Source organism: Camelus bactrianus, chromosome 33, assembly GCF_048773025.1.
Source record: "Camelus bactrianus isolate YW-2024 breed Bactrian camel chromosome 33, ASM4877302v1, whole genome shotgun sequence".
Classification (NCBI taxonomy): domain Eukaryota; kingdom Metazoa; phylum Chordata; class Mammalia; order Artiodactyla; family Camelidae; genus Camelus; species Camelus bactrianus.
This window is the reverse complement of record NC_133571.1, coordinates 22,360,982-22,371,163: the sequence shown is the minus strand read 5'-3', so window position 1 is coordinate 22,371,163 and position 10,182 is coordinate 22,360,982.

Below are 10,182 nucleotides of genomic sequence, written 5' to 3'. Positions count from 1 at the left end.
AACAGCAGCCCCTTCTTTCCCTCCACCTCTTTTTGCTTCCCAACGCCTCTCCATCATTCTGCGAAGTTCCTTCCTCACCACCATCGCCTCTGTCACTGCCGTATGTGCCACTTGGAGGACATTTTGTCACCGGGGATCATGCCATGTCCCCTGTGGCTGGCAACTTGTTACATCATTTGCTTCTGATGGTCTGCATCCTAAGCTACTACAAAGCTACTACAAAGCTTTGCTTTCTCGGCCTGGTTCCAGTGCAGGCGCACACAGGGACTCAAAGGTGGAAAGTCCCCAAGGACTGCATGCTTCTCGGCCACCTGCAGGTAACCAAGTCGCTTTTCGCTGCATCTTCCGAATGCCCACAAGAGGGCGCCCGAGACCTCCCAAGTCGGGCCAGGGCCGGAGCATCGAGGCCAGGAGGCGGCGCTGTTGCCTCAACCATGAGCTGGGCGCGCGGTGAGCATCCTCGCCCGGGAGCAGCGCGGAAGGCGGTCCCTAAGAAGATGCTGCCCCGGCCAAGCCAGGCACGGCCTCCCTGCACCCCCGCCCCCCGGAGCGAAGAAAGCCCAGCTGACCTGACTCGACGGGACGCTGCGGACGAGGAACCGGAGTTCTCGGGTTCTGGCTCTGGCTGCACAGCTGCTTTGCCGAGAGGCCTTGAAAGAAGTCCGTTCTTTCTGCCCCGCAGCTTCCTCGACCTTCCATGCGACGGACATTAAGACTGTGCTCAGGAGGACCAGGCGGGGTAGGATTCGGGGTGAAAAGGACAAGCCCGCGCTGGACAACGTCCGCGCGGACACAGGGGACCCTGCCAGCCTGGCCACCCTCGGCTGCAGGGAAGGGGGGATGCAGGCAGGGCGCAGCCGGAGCAGAGGCGGCCAAGACCAGCCTGGAGGGCTCCGCTGAATGTCAGGTGGCAAGAAAGGGGACCAGGCAGGGGCTCCGGCCGGTCTCGATGTCCTTCCCCAGGCTTCGTGGTCCACAGATCACAGGGAAGGGAGACTCGCTAAGACAGGATTCACTCACAGGCACACAAAGCTGCACTCATTAGGAGATAAGTAAGCGATCCCCCGGGGAGAGGGAGAAGTGGGGAGACACCCTTACAACACCCACAGCTTGCTTGGGTTTCCTCTATTCCAAATGCAACACCCTTACAACCCCCCCCCCCCCCGGTGCTTCCTCCCTAACCAAGCAGCGCAGTGGACGCGCTGGGACTGGACCTGCCAGGACCTGAGACTGAACGGCCCATATTTATTTAGCCAGATAAATACGCATGCACGTTACTTGGCAGGATAATAAGTAAAGAATTTGTAAAGCCACATATTGCCATCTATTCATCAAAACAAAGGTACCAGCCCACATTTTGTAGGTAAGAAACCTGAGGCTCTGGTCGCAGGGCCTGTGAACAGTGGCACGTGCACTCCCGTCCAGCTTCCTGAGCTCCCTCCTCACCAGGGTCCTAGTGGAGCTGACCACCCAGCTGGGGAAGCGAAGTCTGGGTGCCCAGAGACCCCGGATCCCTGGCTTCAGTTTTCATTCTGAAACCCCTGTCTGTCCAGTACGAGCACCAGCTGGCCCCCAGCACTGACGGTCGCCGTGCACCGTGCGTTCTGGAGACCGGAGGGATGCTGGAGCGCACTGCCGTGTGGGGCCCCGGGGCCAGGGCAGAAGTCAGGTGGGCGTCCTGAGCCTTGTGGGCGTCTGGGACCATAGGCGGGGAGGGCCACCCGTGAGTGTCTGTGATTGGCGGACCCTTAGTTAAACGGTATCTTTCCCAGGTACTTGGTCTCCAAACAGAAAACCTGCAATTCCATTTTTTTAAGTTTCTGCTACAGAGATCCCTTGCCAGTGTATTGAAATCTATGGGAGAATTTTTTAATCAGTTAAGTTACTGAACTACTGTGTGAACATCCCAGAAGGAATAAAGCCCACGTGGGAGGCAGAGAGAAATGGAATTCCAGCAAAAACAAGTGAAGGACCCCCCCCCCCCCAATTCCTAGCATCACTGGAAGTAAGCTAAACCCAGCAAGAGGACTGTGATGGGGCTAGGCCTTAAAAAAATACTAGTTAGCAAATGACATGCAAGCAGTCCATAAAACAGCATGGAAATTAGCACCAGATTTCTAAGGACCTCTGAGTGGAGCACCTAGAGAGACCGTCTCTGCGAAGCTCGCACGCTGCGGGTGATGGTCCGGAACCCCGGAGAGGGGAAGCGACTTGCTCTCATAGGAACAACTAACGTCGGGGGGAGGGTACAGCTCAGCGGTACAGCGGACGCTGAGCGTGCACAAGGCCCTGGGTTCAGTCCCCAGTACCTCCAGTAAAAAAATAATAAGTAAATAAACCTAATCATCTCTCCAACCCCAAAAAATAAATAAATAAAAATGCTTTTTAAAAAAGAAACAGCCAACAGCTTGGGCTCCGGAACGTCCGCCCCGGTCTCGGCTCCAGGTGAACCGACTCGTTTAATCCTCCCACAGAGGGCGCGAGGGCCAGGTTCCCCCTCGCGTGGGGATGCTGCTGCCTGTGAAACCGCGGCCTGGAGGGGCTGAGGAACCCGCCGGCTCGCCCAGCGGTGAGGGGCAGAGCTGGCATTCCAACCCAGGCCGTCACTGTCACTGGCTTTGTCGCCAGGTCCGAGAGCCAGCGCGCGTCAGCAGCAGAGCCAGCAGAGCCAGGGCCCGCGCCCCGCCCCGCTGTTCTGCGCACCGCCGCGCTCTCCCGGCCCCGCGGGCCCGCTGCCGGGGGCGGGGGCGGGGGGGGGAGGCCGCTCCCGCTCCTCCGGGGCCGGCGCCGTCGGTGCCTCCTCGGACCGCCCCAGATCAACCGGCCTGCCGCCCGGCGCAGCCCCGGCCCGTCCAGCGCCCCTTGCGCAGATTCGCTCACAGACAGGTTGCCGCCACCTACCCGCCACGTCTGCGTCTTCTCTGAGACACAAAGGCCGCGTCTCCTGCCAGCAGCGCCACGGCCCCGGCCCGGCTCCCGTGAGGCGCAGCAGACACTGGATGAATAAACAGCTGAGCAAGGGGGGCTACGTCCCCAGGCCCGAAGCGGAGAGGTCGGGAGCCCCGTGCCACGTGCTGAGGGCGCGCTAGGCTGCCTGCCACCGAGATGCCCCCCAGACATCAAACCAGCCAGACGCTGCCTCGCTGGGGACCCCCTGAACCTCCCCGCCGCCCGCGTCACCGGCGAGATTCGCGCCTCCGGGTTTAATACCTCATCTCCAGGGATCTCTTCTTAAACTATGGGCACTTCTGAAAAGGAGAACGTAGTATGTCAGTGACTTACCAGCCACAAACACTCCTGAAAATACTAAAATAATACATATACAATATTTCACACACAACAGACCCAAACTAAGACACGGGCAGCGCGGAGGCGGTCCTGGGTGCTCGCCCACCAGAGCGCCGGCCGGTCTCCGCATGGCGCTCACCGCCAAGCATGCCATGCTCTCCTTCTTCCTGGCGCCTGTGGGGACTGCACTCCCGGACGCTTTGCGGTGGGTGGGAGGCACCGTGTGACTGGTCCCAGCCCATCAGATGTGAGTGAGCCTGTTGTCCATTTGAACTGCCAACGAGAGACCCTCGGGAGCTCGCATTTCCTTCGGGCTCAGCCTGAGTCCTGCGTGGCTGTGATGAGCAGAGACCCCGTGTCCCCCATCTCTGCCCAGGACTCTTCTGAGGAGGCTGCAGATACAGAACAGGCTCCGAGCTACTGAGCAAGCTGCCCAGGATCACACAGCAGGTGAGAGAGCCGAGAACGGGGCTCAGGTGTGTCTGACGCTGGAACACACAGCTTCCACCTGCTTCGACTCCCTTCCAAGCCTCTATAAAATACATAAGGAATAGGAAGGTGGGAGTACCAGCTGCTTCCTGGGAAACAGACGCTCTGTAAGGGCACCTTGGCCCTGGGGAGTCGGGAGGGCACTGGGACCCCAGGGTCCCAGCAATAGAAAGGGGACCCTCTACTGGCAACGTCCTCCCCGCTATGTTTCCGCGTGTGGGACGGTCAGAACCCGTGGTCTTTACTTTGATTCTTTCCCTTGCAGACTCGTCAACGCGCAGGTGAACAGATGTGCGGCGAGGTCCCACCAGGCTCCGTGCTGAAGGCACCCGAGCGGCCAGCACTCCGGCCTCTGCTTTCAGGGACCGACAGGCTGTCCAGCTGATCCCACTCCTGTTCTTCACAAGGAAGCGGTCGCCGCTGCAGAGGAGAATCGGCCAGCTGTCTGCTCTGCGTGTTCTCGAAGGTCACATCTCAGCTCCGCCACGGACGCTTTGGCACAACTTTTGAAACTTCCGTGTGGTCCCTCATCTGCCCGAAGCTTTGCTTGTTCTTGTGGTTTGACTGGTGCAGAGAAGGGGAAAGCATCTGAAAGTACAACAGGGAGATGGGTTTCTGTAAATGTGACATTGTGCATTGGGACTAAAGAGAGCCTCTGTTTCAACTCTTCTGTTCAGTCCGTAAAGAGAGAGATCATAAATGCGTTTCTGCCGACACTGAGGTTCAACCAGAGGAAGGAGCGGGGAAACAGACCCCGAAAGGGAGACACATTTTTACAAATCCTGTGACACACAGAATTCCTGCGGCCTGATGGCTTTTGGAAATCAACTCCAGGCTGGGTGTAGCTGCCTTCTCAGCACACGACGTTAGCTAATACGGGTGAAGCACTTGAAACGCTTCTGAACGAAGCAAAGTGTTGTCACCATCATTATTGTACTATTATTGTCGTCACGTTGGAGGACCCCCTTGGGGGGTCTGAGTGGGCTTGCTCGGGGCCCTTGGGGCTGCTGCTTGGACCCGGGAACAGAGTCCTCCGGATCAGAAGGGCTCCTTGCGGCATCTCCAGAAGCATTGCAGGGACGGTACTGGCACAGGAGGAGGAGAGCGAGCGGAGAGAGGGAACAGGCGGCAACAGCGTTTCAAGTCCCTCTTCTGCTCGAGGCCTTCGCTGAAGCGTTGCGTTTGTTTGGAAGAGCAAATGAGGTGTAATGTGTTACTGAAGCAGACCTCGAAGCTCTCACTATAAATAGCCTAAAGTAAGCACACTTCTTGTAGCCCAGGAAAAGAAAGGGGGCCTTTAAACGAAGAACCCCGACTGCTTAGAACAGATGCTTATTATAAAAATGGGAGGGCCCGAGGCATCCCCAACCTGGCTTCTCTGTTCCCCTCCCCAGGGACGACGCTGGGCCTGCCTGGGCCGTCCCGGCCGCGGCGGTGAGGGTCCTGCACGGGGGGACAGTTGCCCACCAGCCCTGCCCTCCCTCCACGCTGCACCGCCCACCTTACCTTTGGCAGAGGAGTCAGGCTGCTTTTAACAAGCCTGCAGGACGTGGCCCCTGAGCCTGGAACGCAGGTGCTCGTTCCCCTGCGTCGTCAAAGCGCTTTCCCGCGACACAGCCGCTCGAGGAATGAGCTTCAGGGGGATCATCTGTTTACCGTAAACCGTGTCTCTCTCTGCTAGAGTCCAAACTGCTCCGAGGCAGGCCTTTTACTCACGTTTGAGCACCTGGTATCCAAGAAAGCGAATGTTTGCCTTGAGAAAGCCGTATTTTATTCACCACTAAACAGCAAATTTCCTCGAAATAGCCCCACCTGGACCAAACTACACGGAGGCGACAGAAAATTCTGAAGGGTCTGCAGCACAAAAGGACAGAACAGGAGCCTCGTGTGCACAGCTTTTCACCCCCTAAAAACATGGCGCCGATGGTTCCCACCATCAAAAGTCTGGAAGACAGCCGGGCGGCCACGGGGCACAGGAAAGGATGCTCAGTGTCGCTGATTATCAGAGATGCAAATCAAAACTCCAGCGAAGCGTCACCTCACACTGGTCAGAATGGCCATCAATAAAAAGCCCACAAATGACAGATGTGGGAGAGGGTGAGGAGAAAGGGGACCCTCCTACACTGCTGGTGGGAGTGGAGTTTGGTGCAGCCATTACGGAGAACAGTATGAGATTTTTAATGAGATTCCTTAGAAACCTAAAAACAGACTTACCATATGACCCAGCAATCCTACTCCTGGGCATATATCCAGAGAAAACTCTAATTTGAAAAGATGCACGCACCCCGGTGTTCACAGCAGCATTATTTCCAATAGCAACCAAAATGGAATGCAAGCAACCAAAATGTCCAGTAACAGATGACTGGATAATGAAGATGTGGTATATTTATATCATGGACTACTACTCAGCTATAAAAAGAATGAAATAATGCCATTTGCAGCATCACAGATGGACCTAGAGGTTATCATATTAAATGAAGTAAGTCAGACAGAGAAAGACAAGTATCACGTGATACCACTGATATGTGGAATCTAAAAAAAAAGATACAAATGAACTTATTTACAAAACAGAAACTGACTCACAGACAATAGAAAACAAATGTACGGTTACCAAAGGAGAAGGAGGGAAGGGATCATTTGGGAGTTTGGAAATAGCAGATACAAACTACTATATACAAAATAGATTAACAAGGTCCTACTGTGTAGCACAGGGAAGTATATTCAATACCTTGTAATAACCTATAATGGAAAAGAATGTGAAAAAGAATATAAATATGTGTACACTTGAATCACTGTGCTGTACACCAGAAACTAACACAATATTATTCATCAATGGTATTCAGTTAAAAAGAAAACTATTCCTTTGGGTTCATATGGGTTTCTCCTCCTTCCTGGGACCTGCCCAGATCATGGTGGGATGTCCTGTTTTGTCATGTGTCCCCGTGACTGGCTGAAGAACTCAGAGCGATCATCCCAGCCCTAAGGTCTGGCTGAAACAACCCAGAAAGCCTGGCGACACAGCCAGGGCCGTGCTTCCCGGTGATACATATCGCAGTTAGAAGGAGTAAAATGTTCTCTGAGCCCTTCTCTTCTTAAGTGGCTTGGTCCCCAAGGAACGCACGATTGTACGTCTGCATCCGGGGTTGGGGGAGGCCAGGGTCCCATCGTCTCATGAAGACTAAGTCAGTAAGTGCTGTTACCAAGGCGGGCAAAGGCCAGTGGCCTGCATCTGTGTCCGTCATGGGGAGATGTGGGGACCCCCTAAGCTTGGGTGAAGGTGGTCCTTTCTGAGACTCAGAAGGCGGGGGTGGGGGCTCCACAGAGAGAGACTGCTCAGGGCCTCCAGAAGGCTGAGTGATGGAAACGTCTGGGAAATGACGTCATGTCGCCCAGGAGGGAGGTTCACAGACCAGAGGGAACAAGGGCTTTGTTGGTGGCTACACGGAGCTGAAGGGTCAGAGCTCAGAGAGTCCAGAGAGTAAACAGTGAGACCCTCACTTAAAAAACCAAGACGTTAGGACGACCCTGTGCAGACGGGAGGAGCGACCCCAGGAAGTACTTACAGACTTAACTCTGACATGAAGTTGCATCATCAGAGGCCCAGTTTGTTTTGAATGTTCTGCCTTTGGGGTCTCTTCAGTTGATCATCCAAGAACATCTTATGAAAAACCCTGAACCTCGACTTCAGGTGAACACGAAACACAGCTGAGTGTGGAAAAGGACACCTGTGCACAGTCGGAGTGAGGAACAGAGACCACCCAGTAAACCCTTAGCAGGAGCGCGCGTGAGAGAAGGCGGGACACACCTCGTGCCCATGCGCCCCGCGCTGAGCCAGGTGAGGAGGACCCCCGACCCGCGCGGCGAGTGGCTGCCCCCGATGGCGCCAGGCAGACGGGTTTCCTCCTGGTGGACCTGGTGGTGTGTCGGGTTCCCTGTGATGTTTTACTGTGAAGACAGGACGAGCTCTGGGGTCACACAGACCTTGGGCGTTGAGCCCCCTGGGCCTGGGGTCAACCACGGAGCCTACGAGTGGAACGAGGTGACTTTGCAGCTCACAGACGCAGCCTACAGGCACAGGGCAATGGCGCGGGTCAGGTGTCCAGCACGGAGCACACCCACAGGGGGCACCAGGCCCATCCCCTTCCTCCTCTGAGGACGGGAGGGACTCACGGAGGCACTGACCACCCGCTGACCTCTGGGCCCACTCAGGCCACGGCCCTCCCGCCTGCGTGACCTCTCAGCCTCTCCGGTCCCTCCGACCCTGGCCTTGCCCCCCATCCGTCCGCCCCTCGCAGCCAGAGCGCTTGCACGAGGGCTCAGCGCTCACCTCAGAGCCCCAGTGGGACCCCTCCCCACACCCAAATCCTCAGCAGGGCCTTACAGGGCCTCCCGTGAACTGGTCCTGCTCCCCTCCTGTGTTCTCCTCCGGAAACACGCCGCTGTCAGCCCCTGGGGCCGCGCGCAGCCACCCCGCCGGCCCCCAGCACACGCAGGGCGGACCCACCCCCAAAGCAAATGCCTCAGCACAGATCGTCCCCTCCGCCAAGACGGCCCCCAGGCCTGCACCCCCAGCGCCCGCCTTCTGCTAGGAGAGCCCCTGCCCGCCTTTGGGCTCACCTCAGATGTCGCTCCCGGGTCTGCCTGCCCCCTGTATGCCCACCTGGTACCGCATCCACACCCGCTTCCTACCTTCTTAAGTGGCTTGGTCCCCAAGGAACGCACGATTGTACGTCTGCAAGACCTGCGTCTCCCCTCCTGCAGACCCAGCGCTGAGCCCCCGAGGGAGCGCAGGTCCGGGCCACCGCTGTACCCCCAGCCCGGAGATCACCTTGGGTTGAAATATTATAAAATCGGAGTGAAATTATTGAAAGGAGGCTGTGATCATCGACCCAGGGCTCTTAACTAACCTACAGGCCTTATTTGAACGTCACCAGCTTCCCACTGTGCGAGTGTGATTTGTGATACTAAATATATACTCAGTCTTGGTCCCCATTCCCAGCTCAGCGCTCCTAAAGCCTTGGGATTTTCTGTTATGACGACAATAGAAAGTATCTTTCGTTAGGTTAATGAGGTGACTTTTCAAAAGCCCCTAGGTCACCTAAGAAAGGGGACTGGTGGCCAGGGGACCGACTTGTGATCCGATTCGAGGGTGGTCACTTTCATTCCACCCCCACCCGTAACTCCCGGGACGGGGAGGGGTTGGGCCAGGGGTTTAATCAGCCATGCCCAGGTAACGAAGCCTTCACAGAAACCCAGAAGGCCGGGGCTAGGAGGGCCTCTGTGTTGGTGACCACGTGGAGACCTAGGGGCGGCGGGGGCTCAGGGCGCACCAGAGATGCTTGCCCTTTCCCCGTATCTTACCTGATGCGTCTCTCCCACCTGACTGTTCCCGAGTTACGTGACAACCTTCTATGCTAACTCAGCAAACACAAGTCAGTGCTTCTCTGAGTTCTGAGAGCCGCTCTAGCAAATTAATGGGACCTGAGGAGGGGGTCCTGGCAGCCTTCAGTCTAGAGCCTGTAGGGCTGAGGCACAGGGGACAACCCGGATTTGCAAGTGGCATCTGAAGGGGGTGGGGGGCAGTCCTGTAGGGCTTAACTGTGGGATCTGGCGCTGTCCCCAAGCAGGCAGTGTCAGAATGGAAGTAATCACTGGGTGGTGCGAGAAACACATACACACAGCAGAGTTGGCTCAGGATCAGACCCAGAATCCCATCCAAGACCCCACGTCGCATTCAGCCGAAACGTCTCGTTAGTCCCCACCCAGCTGTGAGATAACTCCTCAGTCTTTGTCCTTCACCACGTAGGTGCTTTTGAAGAGTTCTGGTTAGTATTTATAGACTGTTCCTCAGCTGGGTCTGCCCGGTGTTTTCTCAAGGTCAGATGGAGGTTGTGCATTTTGAGCGAGAATGCGACAGTCTCGCCGTGTCCTCAGTGCGTCCTCCGGGGCGGGGCATGGTGCTCACTGACTTGTCGCTGAGATGCCACCTGCGGTCGCTGGACGGGGAGGTGTCTGCAGGTTTCTCCACCACGCAGGTACTGTTTCCCCCTTTTAATTAGTCAAGATCGTGTGAGGAGAGGCTTTAAGATCAGTAAGTAGTTCTGAATACATCAATGGATGTGGGAACAAAGGGCTGAATCGGAAGAAAAGGCGATGAAAAGAGTTGTCAGTGTGAATTCCGCACCCGCCGTCCAGGCACGCAGTGTGGAGGCTGAAACAGGGAAAGTCAGACGGTAACTGAACAAGTGAAAAGCCCCCCCCGAAAGAGGCTGAGAAGAGAGCAGCCCTGCCGCCCGTCCGTGTGCCCAGCCACGCCTGTCACCCGCCCTTACCTCGCGCCCCATCCTTCCACTTCACGAGAGATCACAGTGCGTTCCAAGACTGACAGGTGCATCCAGTTTCCAC